The 14,473-nt window shown below is 56.7% G+C and overlaps 1 long non-coding RNA gene across 4 annotated transcripts; it reads right to left on the bottom strand.

Moving 5' to 3' along the window:
* Nucleotides 1-713: 713 nt before the first annotated feature.
* Nucleotides 714-6,559, bottom strand: LOC142005089 (uncharacterized). 4 transcript variants are annotated; one of them, XR_012643069.1, is made up of 5 exons: nt 6,361-6,559; nt 6,010-6,075; nt 5,292-5,431; nt 3,387-3,547; nt 714-2,742 (listed from the first exon to the last, which is right to left on the bottom strand). It is a non-coding gene; the product is annotated as an uncharacterized LOC142005089 (long non-coding RNA). The 4 variants fall into 4 exon arrangements; XR_012643070.1 differs by lacking the exon at nt 5,292-5,431; XR_012643067.1 differs by having other exon boundaries at nt 6,010-6,559.
* Between the last annotated feature and the right edge of the window lie 7,914 nt (nt 6,560-14,473).

Raw genomic sequence — 14,473 nt, forward strand, 5'->3', positions numbered from 1 at the left:
TCTTCTCTCCTACAGACAACCTCCTAACCTCACGAGGATCCTTACTAACAGCCACAGTCTCTACCCCAGGAACACCAGTCCTGGAACCTTTCCTTGCAACAAAGCCCGCTGCCAGCTTTGTCCACACATCTTCTCTGGAAACACCATCACTGGACCTTACCAGTATCAGAGGGGTAGCCGTGTTAGTCTGGATCTGTGCATCTGAAGAAGTGAGTTAACTCACGAAAGCTCATGCTCTAAACTTTTCTGTTAGTCTATAAGGTGCCACAGGACCTTACCAGGTTACTCACAGAATCACCGGCAGTTTCTCATGCTCCTCTACTAACATCCTATATGCCATCATGTGTCAACAATGCCCAGATGCTTTGTATATTGGACAGACTTCTAACTCCCTTAGACAAAGGGTCAACAGGCACAAAACAGACATTAAAACACTCCAGATCCACAAACCAGTTAGTCGACATTTTAATGGCATGGGCCATTCTGTCAATGACCTCAAGGTATGTGTGTTACTGAAAAGAAATTATTGCTCCTTTGTAGAAAGGGAAGCGGACAAATTGACATTTATATTCAAATTCGGAACATTAACACATGGTTTAAATCGGGATGTGAACTTTCTGAGTCACTCTAAGGGCTCGTCTGCAAACTTAACTCAGTCTCATTCTTGATCTTTCCCCCAACCCCTCCACTCTCTCATTTGCTCACCTTTAAAATACTTCCAGTTCTCTTCAACTCTTTTTCCCTTCATCTTTGTTTCCCAAGGGATCCTGCTCAGCCAGTCTCTCAGGGAGTCCAAGTCTGCTCTTCTGAAGTCAAGGGGTTGTGTGTTACTGCTCACTTTTCCTATTTCTGTCCGGATCCTAAAATCTACGATCTCATGGTCCCTGCAGCCCCGGTGCCCTCTCACTTCTATTTCTTCTACTTGTTCTTCCCTGTTTGTGAGCAGCAGGTCAAATTGCGCACAGCCCCTGGTCGGTTCCTTTAGCACTTGTCCCAAGAAGTTATCCCCAACATTCTCCAAAAACTTCCTGGATTGTCTGCGTGCTGATCTATTGGGCTTCCAACAAATGTCCAGATCATTCAAGTCTCTCATGAGAACCAGGGCCTGTGATTTGGAAGCTTCACTTCGCTGCCTGAAGAAAGCCTCATCTATCACCTGTCCCTGATGCGACGGTCTGAAACAGACACCAACCACAACATCATAACCTCCCTAACGTCCACCTCTAAGCTTAACCCAAAGACACGCAACTGGATTTTCTTCTTCCTGATACTGGAGCTCTGAGCAATCATACTGCTCCCTCACACAGAGCGCAACTCCTCCTCCACCTTTTCTCCCCTATCTGGCCTTCCATGACCATTCTCCCATTATGCAAATCATCATGGGGCTGGCGTGGTTCCCGGGCTCCAGGCCTCTGCTTGTCCACGTTTCCCCGGCCAGGTCACCATTGCCCTCAAGATCGGGGAAGGGGAGGAAGATGGTGGCCTGGAGGAAACCCAGGCTGTCATGGCTCCTTCCCCACTCTCGCAAAATAAATGTAGAAATAGGGGGCAGCAAAAGTACCTCCAAAATCTTATCTACCAGATTTTGGAATAAACTTTCCCCCAAAATCCTAAAAACTTTAGATTTTGGGGATAAAATTTGCTGCCACCACTCAAGGAATAATAAGGAAACCAGGGAGCGACTACTTCGGAAATCTCAGCCCCAGAAGTAAAAACCAGGATGCAAACATTAACCAATACCTAGTTAATAAAAAGAAAAAAAGAGAGAACTTTTATTATGACAACAATATTTGTGTCGCGAGCCTCATGACTAGATGGAAGAGTCAAAGTAAAACACGTGGGGAGTCTCCACCATGGGCCTAGATCTTAGTTACAAAGTGAGAAAAGGACATTTCAAAAAAGGGCACAGACATCAGACCCCACTTCCCAAACCATAAGAGAATCAAGCCTAATGGATCTATCTAAACTTTACCCGACTTACAGAAGATTGGAGGTCCTGTTCTTGGAGGGAGATATTCTGTCTCTCTCTCCCTTATGGCCGGAAAGAAGAAGAAAAGAAAGCAGAGAACAGAAGAGGGAGGAGCCAAAATTCAATTCTTACCTACATTCCTCTAGGCCAACCCCACCTGGCTAAGGAAGTTAACCCTTTTACTCCCAGGCTGCTGGAGAACCCTCATGATCATCACACGCCCCTCCAAATCACACACAGTGCTGGACAGCCTCTGGCCACACTGGCTGTGATTTCTACCTGGAGGTCTGACAGAAGACATAGAAAACAAGTACATGCACGCTTTACATTCTTAGCAACTACATGAGAAATAACAAAATGTCTCCACATTCGTGGAGTACCAACACAGATAGAGAGAATGTCCTTTGTAATTGAGTCCAGAAATTCCTTTCGGGAGACGGAGTCAGCTGCCTCATTTGAGACTCCTGAAATATGCTGGACATCAAGGTCATAGTCTTGGAGTGTCAAACTCCACCAAAGGAGTTTCCTGTTGGTTCGTTTGACTGAATGAAGCCATTGAAGAAGAGAGTGGTCAATCTGAAGTTGGAAGCGCCGTCCCCAAACATATGGTCTTAGCTTAACTAGCGCATATACAATCGCATAGCTCTCTTTCTCTGAGACAGACCACTGGCTTTCTGTTTCAGACAATCTTTTGCTGAGAAATAGAAGAGGGTGAAGTTGTTGATCTGCTCCTTCCTGCATCAGAATTGCTCGTACTCCCCACTCAGAAGCATCTGTGGTAACAACAAAAGGCATATCATAGTCTGGGGTCTTCAGCACAGGCTCAGACATCAGAGCCATCTTGAGCTGGTTAAAAGCTTCCGAGAGGTGTTTCATTGCCCCTGCCAGGGAATTGGTCCCAGAATCAGTGAGGATCTCTGAGGGCCAACCTACCCTGGCAAAGATATCTGTCAGTGCCTGGGCCATTTTGCTAGCTGTCATGCTGCCTAGGGCCACAGCTTCCAGCCATCGGGTGGCAAAGTCCACTAGGGTCAATACGAACTGTTTCCCTCTGGGGGTTTTCTTCTGGAATGGACCCGTAATATCCACAGCTACCCACTGGAATGGGACCTCTATGATGGGGAGGGGTTGGAGAGGTGCCTTGATCTGGTCTCGGGGCATCCCCACCTACTGGCACATCTTACAACTACGGACATAGCTAGTGGCCTCCTGGCCCATCCCCTCCCAGTAGGATGACCTTCTCAACCAGGCTTTGGTTCGGCTCACCCCAGCATGGCCACTAGGATGATCATGGGCTAAGCCTCAGAGCTTTTCCTGGTACTTAGTAGGGACCACCAACTGTCTCTGAGGATGCCAGTCCTCTTGGTGTCCATGGGAAAGGGACTCCCGGTATAAAAGTCCTCTTTCTACCACAAACCTGGTTCCGTTCGAAGGGCTGAGAGGCAGTGGGTCATTTCTGGCCGCCGTCCAAGATCCTTGGAGCCTCTCATCTCCTTTTTGTTCTGCCTGGAACTGGTCTCTGAGAGCTGGAGATGTCAGATCAGGTCCCAAAAGAGGCAATGTAGGAGCAGAGGGCACCTGTACAGAGGAGGGATCACTTTCTTCTGGTGTATGGGGGAGCATTGTAGATTCATCTGTCCCCGCCGACTCCATGGTGTCCCCCATGACCAACTCTGACCCTGGCACTGGCTGTACCACCCCCTCTGGGTCTGGAGCCAACCTGGCCTGGGGCTCAGGAACTGGGTCACAGGCCGTGTTTGCAGCTACTGCTCTGAGTTCAGGCACCATTACTGCAGGGTCCAGGGTGTCTGGGTATACAGCCTGATCCCTGTTGGGCTCAGAAGAGGTTTTAGGTGTGGAGGTCTGGTTAGCCTTCCTTCGTGTGACCACTCCCACCCTCTTAACCTGGTTCACGTGGTTGGCTAAATCTTCCGCCAGCAGCATAGGAACAGGGTAGTCATCATGGACTGCGAAAGTCCAAGTCCCTGACCAGCCCTTGTACTGCACTGGTAACTAGGAAGTAGGCAGGTCAAAGGGGTTATCCTTGAAGGGTTGAATGGTGACCAGAGTCTGTGGGTCTATGGCCTTGGGGTGCACTAGAGATTGGTGGATCGCTGACACCTGTGCTCCGGTGTCCCTCCATGAAACAATCTCCCACCCTCCCAGTCTCCCGCTGCTCTGGGGAGATCTGAGACATCGGGGCCTGAGGCTTCTGGAGGCAACCCCAGAGTGATCAGCTGCAGCCTATTGGTACTCTTGGGACAGTTGGCCTTGACATGCCCCATTTCATTCCATTTAAAGCATCGCACCATGGGTGCACCACTGGAGTGGGGAAGATTCCCAGGGGATGCAATGGAGGGACAGGGGGAACCCCAGAGTCTTGCTGGAGGTGTGTCGGGCTCTTCCCTGCAAAGTGGGGGTCTGGAGGGTCCCTGATTGTTGAAGGTCCCTCTCGGACTGCTCTCCTGGCTGCTTTTCTCCCTCAGCTCAATCAGTTGGGCACTGAGCATTCCTGCCTCTCTTAGGTTTTTTGGTTTTCCATCCAGGATGTATCCTCTAATTTCTCCCGGAACCCCCTCAAGGAACTGTTCCCTCTGCATCAGGAGAGATATTTCTTCCTGGGTGTGGGCTTTCTCTCCAGAGAGCCATGTTTTCCAGTTTTTTCAGTACACGACTGGCATGTTTGGGGAAGGGTATGGTTGGGGTCCACTTGGAGGCCCTGAAGCGACACCGGGCCTGTTTGGAGTAAGTCCCATCCTGAGTCTGGCCTCTTGCTTAAACAGTTCATAATCATTTGCCATGCTCCCTGGCAGGTCAGCTGCCACCACTAGTAGAGGACCAGTGATTCGTGATCTTAAGTCCATCATGTACTGACAAGGAGGAATGTGGTACCCATGGCAGGCCCTCTCAAAGTTGAGGAAAAAGTCCTCAACATCATCCCCTACTTGGTACACGGGGAGTCTCCTGGGGGGCAGAATGGTGATGGGGTTGTTGGGTGGAGTTCCTGAAACATCCGCCCGCTTTGCTTTTTCCAGTGCAACTTGGGCCTCTAGTTCCGCGCTCCTCATCTCTGCAGCTATCTCGGCCGGCTTTACTTGTGCACGCCTGTCCTCCATCTGCATGAGGAACTCCATCTCTTTGTCAGTTAGAGTCCCGCCTGCCTTTGAGGCATAATCCCACATAAAGAGAGCTGGGGAGGGGGAAGTAGGGCAGCTGCCAACCCCTCCTGCCTCCCCAAGGTCACTTCCCCTTGGACTCATCAGAACATGTTCCTGTTTCCCCTCTCCAGGGTGTGAATCTTCCCTGGAGCTGGACATCTTGCCTTGCTCTGAGGCTGCTTCCACCTCAGGGTGTTGTTTAGGAAGGGTTGGTTTCTCTAGGGCTACTTTGCCCGATCGCAAAAGCATGTACTGGGCTCCTTCCCTGCCCTCTTCTAGCTTAACCATCCAGTTGTCCTGAAAGCTAGGAAAAAAATACAAACTCTTTGGGATGGTCTGTGTCTGGCTCAAAGTTAACCTTCTGTCTGCCCCACCCTGAGGCAGCACAAAAACAAAACAAAAAAAACAAAGGGGAAAAAAGAAAAAAAAAATCCTGGGTTCTCAACACCACTGCCACCATGTCATGGCTCCTTCCCCACTCTAGCAAGATAAATGCAGAAGTGGGGGCCAGCAAAAGTACTTCCAAAACCTCATCTACCAGGGTTTGGTATAAATTTTCCCCAAAATCCTAAAAACCTTAGATTTTGGGGATAAAATTCGCTGCCACCACCCAAGTAATAATAAGGAAACCAGGGAGAGACGACTTGGGTAATCTCAGCCCCAAAAGTAAAAGCCAGGACACAAACATTAACCAATACCAAGTTAATAAAAAGAAAAAGAGAGAACTTTTATTTTGACAACAGTATTTGTGTTGCAAACCTCATGACTAGATTACAAAGTTACAAAGAAAGTAAAAGGACATTTCTAAAAAGGGCCCAGACATCAGACCCCTCTTCCCAAACCATAAAACAATCAAGCCTAACAGATCCATCTTAACTTTACCTGATTTTCAGAAGACTGGAGGGCCTGTTCTTGGAGGGAGCTATTCTGTGTCTCTCTCCCTTATGGCTGGAAAGAAGAAGAAAAGAAAGCAGAGAACAGAAGAGGGAGGAGCCAAAATTCAATTCTTACCTACATTCCTATAGGCCAACCCCACCTGGCAAAGGAGGTTAACCCTTTTACTCCCAGGCTGCTGGCTAACCCTCATGCTCATGACACAGGCCCTCCCCACTCGTTCCCAGTTCTGACCCAGGGGGCCTGTGTGGCTGCTGGTGGGTGGGGAGGGTTCCCCTTGTTATGAGCACTGCAGCTCTTCCCTGGGTCACTTCCCTAGACCAGTCCTCCCACCTGTACCTTCTCCAGGTAGTGGCCGTGGCAGGAGCAGCAGCAGCAGCAGCCGCCGCCTGTTCTTCCTTCTGGCTTGGCTGCTCCTGTGTGTTGAGCCGGCTTAGCCTTTCCCCCAATCCCAGGGCCTCCTGGGCAGCACTTTAGCCCCTTGTGGATGAGCATTGCTCTCCTCCTCCTGCTGCCTCTGGAAAACTCCTCCTCCTGTTCTGTTCTGTTCTGCTAAAAGCAAGCTTAAGTGAGACCAGCTGTTCCCTATTCTCTCAGTGCAGCCCCCTCCCCAGCTGCTCACACCCTGTAGGAGACCAGCAGGACTCCTGTGGGGTCCTTCCCCCCCCCCGCCTTGGGAACCCTCCCCACATACTGGAGACCGGGAAGTGGGCAGGTGTGGTGCTGGGAGTGGGCAGCCCCTGGCTGCTTGAAGCCCCTGTGGGGCTGTCTTCTTGGGCCAGCTTCTCTCCTGCCCCAGCAGGCAGGCTGCTTCTGCCTCCTCCCACTCCCCCACCCTTTCCAGCTAGTTTTCTCAGGAGCTGCTGGGTGGCTGGAGTGTGGGGGACTCTTGCCCCCTGCCCCTTAGTAGGAGGCCCCCGCCCTTTGCATCCTTTGTGGGGAGACTGCTGGCCCCCTGTTTGGCTCCACGCTTTCATCTGCCAGCTGCTGCACCCTCACTGCTTGGGAGGAGGTAAGGGGCTTTCTTAAAGCAGCAGTAGGGATCACCTCCACAGCCTCCTGTGGAGTGGCTTGGGGAGCAGTGAGTTTGGGCGGGGTCCTTCTCCATGGGGGCTCCAGAGGGGTCACTGGATAGCTGGGGGTGGGGTGTCAGGGTGTGGTCCCTGCCCCTCCCCTGCAGCCACCGCCTTTCCCACTGGCCTTCCCACACCCAGCCACTGCTGGGGCTCTTCCCATCTAAGCCCCACTCTAACCAGCTGCCCCTTCCCACTTGCTCCTGTGAGGCTCTGCAGCAGCTGTTGTGGGCCCACCCTCTGGCACCCGTGGGCACACTCCTCCCCCCAACCCCCCCTCCTTTGGCTAGTTCTACCCCCCTTCCATTTTGCCCTCCCTTCTTGTGCCCACGGCCCCACCTGTTTTTCTTTCTGTTAGGTGCCTGAGCCCCTCCCCTTCCACACACCCACCCCACACACATCCCAGAGCACTCGGAGGAGCCGCTTACCATCTTGTGCTGGGAGTTGTGGCCTTCCTTGCACCTCCCTCTCTCCTCGTGCCCCGCCCCCACCTGACCAGGTCCTCAGCCTGGCCAGTGGGGGAGGGGTAGGCAGCCACTTCCTTCCTCCCTTCTCCTCTCCTCCTCCCTTCCCCCACTCTCTTAAAGTGCCCCAACAATAAATTCCCTCACCCTTGCACCCCTCATCATGGCCTCTACAGCCACTAGAACCCCCTCCACCCCTGAAATAGCGGCCTCCTCGTTCAGGGCCGCTGGGGTCCTCACCATCTTGTTGGCCAAGGGCAAGGGAGTAGGCTCCGGGGCTCCTACCGCCCCTGCAGCGGCATCCTGCAGCGAACCCAGCCCAAACCCCACCCCCCAAAAGGGTAGGAAGGGCCAGGGGAAAAAGAAAAGCAAGAGCCCAGCCCAGAAGTCTAAACCTCCCGTGGCAGGGGCTCTTACCCCTGCTGCTGCAACATCCGGTGCAGCTCCCCCTTCCCCCTGCCCCACTGTTCCCACCACTGCGCCTGGGGGCTCTGATTCTTTGGCCCCCAGGTCGTATGCCCAGGTGGCAGCTGCTGCCTCGCACCCTGCTCCCTCCACCTCCACCAGGACTACCACCCCCGACGGTCGCGGCCCCTTCCCCGTGCTCACCAGGAGGCACGGAGTCCGCTGCCTCCTGGTGGCTGCCTTGCCACACGTGGAGACCTACGTGCGAGCGTTGGCACGGGTGGTGGCGGCCCCCGGATTTTCGGGAAGATTGTTTTCTTCCTGGCTTCAAAGGCCACTGCCCAGGAGGCGGTGGAGAGGGGCTTGGCGATAGGGGGCATGTACGTGCCCCTGGAGCCGCTGGAAGACCTGGGTGTGCGGTTGGTGTTCCCCTCCGTCCTGTCCTTCCTCCCCAACTCCGCCCTTCGGCCTTTCCTCACTGCCATGGGCCGGCCTCTGTCGGTCCTGAGCCCCCTACCCCTAGGCTGCAAGGATCCCGCCCTATGGCACGGCAGGGCGGGGTAGCCCAGGAGGGGGCTATGCTGGTGCCCAACCAAGGGGCCCAGTATCAGGTCTTTTATGCCCTAGGGGAGGCCCAGTGTTTCGTGTGCCGGGCGACGGAGCACCTCTGGAGGAATTGTCCCCTGGCCTGGCAGGAAGAGGAGCCCGGGACCTCCTCCGACCTGGGGGGTGCCAGCCACGAGACCGGCGGTGTCCCAACCGCGACAGACCCTGGGACCGCCCCTCCTCTTCTCGTTCCAGACGGATCCATTGCTGCTCGGGCCTCGGAGGGCGCCCAAACCGGTGGTGCCGGGCAAGAAGAAGCGGACGCTGGTGTCCGAGTGGGCACAAGAGCCGGGTCTGTGGAGGAGAGGGAGGCAGGGCCAGCAGCAGGACCTGGGCAGGGCGCACCCCAGGGTGGGCCGTCCCTTCTCCCTGCTGTCCCGGCCCCTCCCTGCCTCCCTCCTTCTTTGTTGCCTCAGCCCCCTGGCCCTTCCTCCTCTGCCGCCCAGCCCCCCTCCTTGGAGGACTGGGTGCTGGTAGAGGGAAAAAGAAAAAAAAGAAGTGCGCACGACCGGCGCCCCGCCCCAGCGGAGGACAGGGTCGGTGTGCCCAGAAAGGCACCAAAAAGAGCCGCCAGCCCCAGTCCACTGATCACTTGCCGGCGGTGACTGGGGTCACTGTGGCGGCCATAAAGGACACCACCCCTTCTGCCCCGGAGCCGGAGCCTCAAAAAACAGAGACTCCCTCTGTCGCCCCCTCGACACCCTTCAGGCCGCTGCCCAGCTTCCCCTGTGGAGCATCTGGAGGAGGTGAGCCTCGGCCTTGCCCTCATCTCGCAGCAGGTCGAGGCGCTGGGTCTCGCCCCTTCAGCCCTAGATGCCCACGGCCGACTATTGGAGGCCTGCGTGCCGTCCCGCTCCCCCCCTCCCCGTCCATTAGCACCCCCTTAACCGCCCCCATTCCCTGCTCTAGAATGTCACAGGGGGCGGACCCACTCTCAATCGGGGATGACCTCCCGGCGGGGGTCGGCCAGCCCCCGGACGCCCCGGGAGAACTGGTGTTCCCATTATGCCCTCCCTCCCCTCTCAGACCTGACAACCCTACCACCATTCCCCACACCCCGTCGATGTCCGCCGCCGAGTGCGTGGGCACCTTGTCCCTAACCCCAACTCCTCTTCCACCACCCGTGGAAGTTCCCCCTCCCAAGATCCCCTACGCTCCCATCCCAGCCCCTACACCCACCCCTGATCCCCTCTCCAATCAATATCCCATCCAAAAAGCTGCATCCCTCCCCCCTCCAGACCCTCCTCTTCCCCCTCTTCCGCCACTCCCACCCCTTCCTCCTCCCCCGCTACCCCACCCCCTCCAGACCCCTTCCCTCCCCCTTCAACCCTCATCCTCCACACCTTTACCCCCTCCCCTATCTACCCCTCCCCTCAACACTTGTCCACCCACGTCTGGCCCCGATGCTGTGATTGCCTGGGAGGCCTCTGCTGTACCACCCACTCCCAGCACCTCCGGGGCTGCTCTCCCTCTACCGCCCCCACCCCCCCGAACTTAGACCCCACCCCACACTTTGACTTTTTTTTCTGGCCGCGGGGCCCAGAAGAAAACGGGGCTCATGGGTGCTCGGCACCCCAAAACCCCAGCACCCCATGTGCTGGTGGGTGAGATACACCTGTTCTTGGATGACGTTCGCCGCTCCAAGAACAAGGTCGCTCTCGCCTTCCAGCGCTGGGGTGACTTCCACGCCATCCTCGAGTCCGTGAGCCCTTTTCAAAGAGGGCAAGGGGACAGGGAGGAGGGATGCCATGGCCCACCAATGGGCCTGCATCTTCCGTGATGTCTTAATTGCTTTCGGCATCGTTCACAGCTTGCTGCGTGGCCCCATGGGGGCCGTTGGCGCTCCCTCCGGCGAGGATCCTCCCCAGCCATCCAAATATCGCCGATCATCTTTGCCTGATTAAATTCCAGGGGCTGCGGGTCAGGTCTCCACAAGTGCCGAGTGCTCTCCTTCCTCCGGCAGGAGGGGTACTCGGTCACATTCTTGCAGGAGACCCACACTACTCCAGCCGCCGAAGCCAGCTGGCGGCTGGAGTGGGGAGTCGGGGTCCACCTGAGTCACCTCTCGGCCCGTCGGGCCGGGATAGCAACCCTGTTCTCCCGAGACCTGCAGGCCGAGGTGATGGGGAGCATCGAGGTTGTGCCGGGACACCTGTTCTATCTCCAGGTGTGGGTGGAGGGGCTGCCCCTCCACCTGGTCAAAGTCTATGCCCCGACATCCGGCCCGGAGAGAACATCCTTCTTCCAGCAGGCGGTGGCTTTCCTTGACTCCATCCATCCTCGCGAGTGCCTGGTCCTGGTGGGGATTTCAACTGCACCCTCGAGGAGCGGGACCGTACATGGACCAAGCAGTTCCAGGCTGCTGCGGACGTCCTCAGGGAGCTCATCAATCATCGCTCCCTAGTGGACGTCTGGCACAGCCACCACGCGGACGAGGACACCATCTTTACCTATGTCCGAGTGGTGGGCCACAAATCCATGCACTCCCGGTTGGACCGCATCTACATCTCCCGACAACATCTCTCTTGGGCCCACTCCTCCAGCGTGCGGCTGCCCCCTTCTCGGAGCACCATTTGGTGGCCGAGAAGGCTTCCCTTTCTCCGGAGAAGCAGGGGTCGGCCTACTGCCTTTTTAATAACAGCCTGCTGGAGGACGTGGGCTTCATGGAGTCCTTCCGGGAGTTCTGGCTGGCCTGGCGGAGGCAACAGCATGCCTTTCCCTCGGCACGGTGGTGGTGGGATCTGTGAAAGTTGCACACGCGGCTTTTCTGCTGTGACTATACCCGGGGGGCCAGCCGGCAGCGGGATGCGCTGATAGGGCAGCTGGAGCAGGAGGTTCTTGAGCTGGAGAGGCGCCTCGCTGCCAGCCCTGGAGCTTCATCCCTCTGCGGCACGTACTGGGAGAACAGGGATGAGCTAAGCGCACTCGACGCCCTTCGGTCAAAGGCGGTCTTGGTTAGGTTGTGAATCCACCTCCTTCGGGAGATGGATAATGGCTTCTATGATTCTTCTAAGCCCTGGAGAAAAAGAGGGGTGCCAAAAAATATATGCTCTGCCTTGTTTCGGAGGATGGCACCCCTCTTACGGATCCAGCGGAGATGCGCAAGATGGCTCACGCATTCTACGCCACCCTTTTCTCCCCGGATCCCACTGACGCCGACGCCCGCACGGTGCTTTGGAACCGACTCCCTTCGGTCAGCACGGGTGACCGGGACCGGCTAGAGCTTCCTCTCACTCTAGCTGAGTTTTCAGAAGCCCTCCATCTCATGCCTGCCAATAAATACCCGGGCATGGAGGGGCTGACCGTGGAGTTTTACCGCGTTTTCGGACGTCCTCGGCCCAGACCTGGTCAGCGTCTGGGCTGAGGCCTTGCAAAGCGGGGTCCTCCCCCTGTCGTGCAGGTGGGCTGTCCTCACCCTGCTGCCTAAAAAAGGGGACCCCCGCGACCTTCGGAAGCGGTGTCCCATCTCGCTCCTCAGCACGGACTACAAGATAATTGCCAAAGCCATCTTCCGCCACTTGGGGTCCGTGCTGCAGGACGTGGTTGACCCCTACCATACCTACACCGTCCCAGGTCGCACCATCCTCCACAACCTGTACGTGGTCCAAGATCTCTTGGAGCTTGGGTGTAGGGATGGCCTGTGGTTCACCCTCCTGTTCTTGGACCAGGAGAAGGTGTTCGACAGGGTGGACCATGCGTATCTCCTGGGCACCCTATAGCCCTTTGGCTTCAGGCCCCACTTGGTCAGGTGTCTCCGGGTGCTGTACGCTGCCTCGGAGTGCATGGTCAAGCTCAACTGGACCCTGACCGCTCTGGTCGGGGAGTACGACAATGTTGCCCCTCTCAGGACAGCTCTACCCCTGGCCATCGAGCCCTTCCTCTGTCTCCTTCGTCGAAGGCTGACGGGGTTGGTGTTTTGAGAGCTGAGGCTGCGGCTGGTCCTGTCAGCGTACGGCGACGACGTGCTTCTCGTGGTTCAGGACCCGGGAGACTTGGAGCGGCTGGAGGCTTGCAAAGCCATCTATTTGGCAGCCTCCTCCACCTGGGTCAACTGGGTCAAGAGCTCTGGCCTGGTGGTCGGAGCTGGGTGGTAGACAAGCCGCCCCCCACCTGTGCTCCAGGCCATCTGGTGGAGCGCGGGTCTGCTGCTCTATCTCGGCGTTCATTTATCCACCATGCATCCCTCCCCGCCGGAAAACTGGCAAGGTTTAGGGAGCAGTGTGGCTGAGCGGTTGCAGAGGTGGACAGAACTACACCGGTGTCTCTCCCTGCACGGGAGGGCACTGGTTCTCAACCAGCTGATCCTGTCCATGCTCTGGCACCGCCTCAACACCCTGGTCTCACTCCCTGAGTTCCTAGTCCAGCTCCAGAGGTCAATCCTGGACTTCTTCTGGCCAGGACTTCACTGGGTCCCTGCAGGGGTATTCCATCTTCCCCTGGAGGAGGGAGGACAGGGCAGGAGTTGCATGCGCACTCAGGTCCACATCTTCCACCTCCAGGCCCTTCAGGGACTGCTCAACACCAGCAGTGCAGATAGTCCGGCATGGAGTACGCTGGCGCATGCTTTCCTCCACCGTTACCAGGGGCTGCAATACGACCGGCAGCTCTTTATATACCCAAGACACTGTCCATGAGGCCTCTCAGAGCTGCTGGCCTTCTACCAGCATCTCCTCCGCACTTGGCGGCTGCTCGCAGCCTCCAGGTCCTTAGGGGCCGCCACGGGGGAAGACCTCCTCATGGAGCTCCTGCTACACAACCCTTACCTTTATGTGCAGGCATCAGTCTCCCACGGTGCACTGGAGGTTGGTCCTCGGTGGAATCACCAGGGTCGGAGACCTCCTGAACTACCACCGGGGATACTGCATGGAGGCCCCGGCACTCGCTTGGCGCATGGGGCTCTCGACCCTACGTTTCCCCCAGAGCGTACTCGAGGAGGTGAAGGCTGCCCTGCCGCCCACTGCTCATGTCTACCTCGATTGGGTCCTGCGAGAGGGTGCGCCACGCCTCCCTCTTACTCCTGGTCCTCCGGATCTCTCCGTGGGCCCCCAGCCTCGTCACCCCACCCAACACCCCCCTCCTCATCATCCCAGCCGGCTGCACACCTTGCAGCCAGTCCCCTTCCGACCTGCACCTAGACATCTTTTGTAGATGCTCGTGCTTCACACGCTCCACTTCCCCACCATCGTGTCCCACCCTGACCATAAATGGCGGGACCGGTTGCCACCATCGGAGGGTGGGCCAGCTTCTATTCTACCTTGATTCCGTGGCCCACCGGGGACATCAGCTGGAGGATTCTCCATGGAGCGGTGAGCACGGGCATGTACTTGGCGCGGTTCACCCCTACCCCAGAAACCTGCACCTTCTGCGGTATGAGGGAGGACCTGGTGCACATCTGCACTGAGTGCACCAGGCTGCAGCCCCTCTTCCGGCTCCTCCACAACCTCCTCTTGAGGTTCTGGCTGCACTTCTTCCCACACCTCCTCATGTTATCACACCCTATCCGTGGCGCCACAAAGTTGCAGGACCTCCTCGTCGGCCTCATCCTGGCCATGGCCATAGTGGCCATTTTCAAAACCAGGGAGAAGGAGGCTGGCAGAGGGGGCAACCTGCGAGTGTGGGGCCTACTTCCGTTCCTCCATCTGCTCACGAATCTGAGCAGAGTTCCTCTGGGCGGCGTCCACCAACTCCCTGGACACCTTTGAGGAGCCGTGGGCACTGTCCGGGGGTCTCTGCTCGGTGTCCCCCTCTGGTTCCCTCATTTTAAACTTTGACCCTCACCCCTGCCCTGGTTTCTCTTTTGTTGTCCCCCATGTCTATTTGAAGCCGCGGTTCCTTTAGTGGGTCCCTCCTTGTTCTGAGAGGCGTCTTTCAGTTGTGGGCGGGTTGCGTCCGCCAACCCACCCA

Source organism: Carettochelys insculpta, chromosome 32 (genome assembly GCF_033958435.1).
Source record: "Carettochelys insculpta isolate YL-2023 chromosome 32, ASM3395843v1, whole genome shotgun sequence".
Lineage (NCBI taxonomy): Eukaryota > Metazoa > Chordata > Testudines > Carettochelyidae > Carettochelys > Carettochelys insculpta.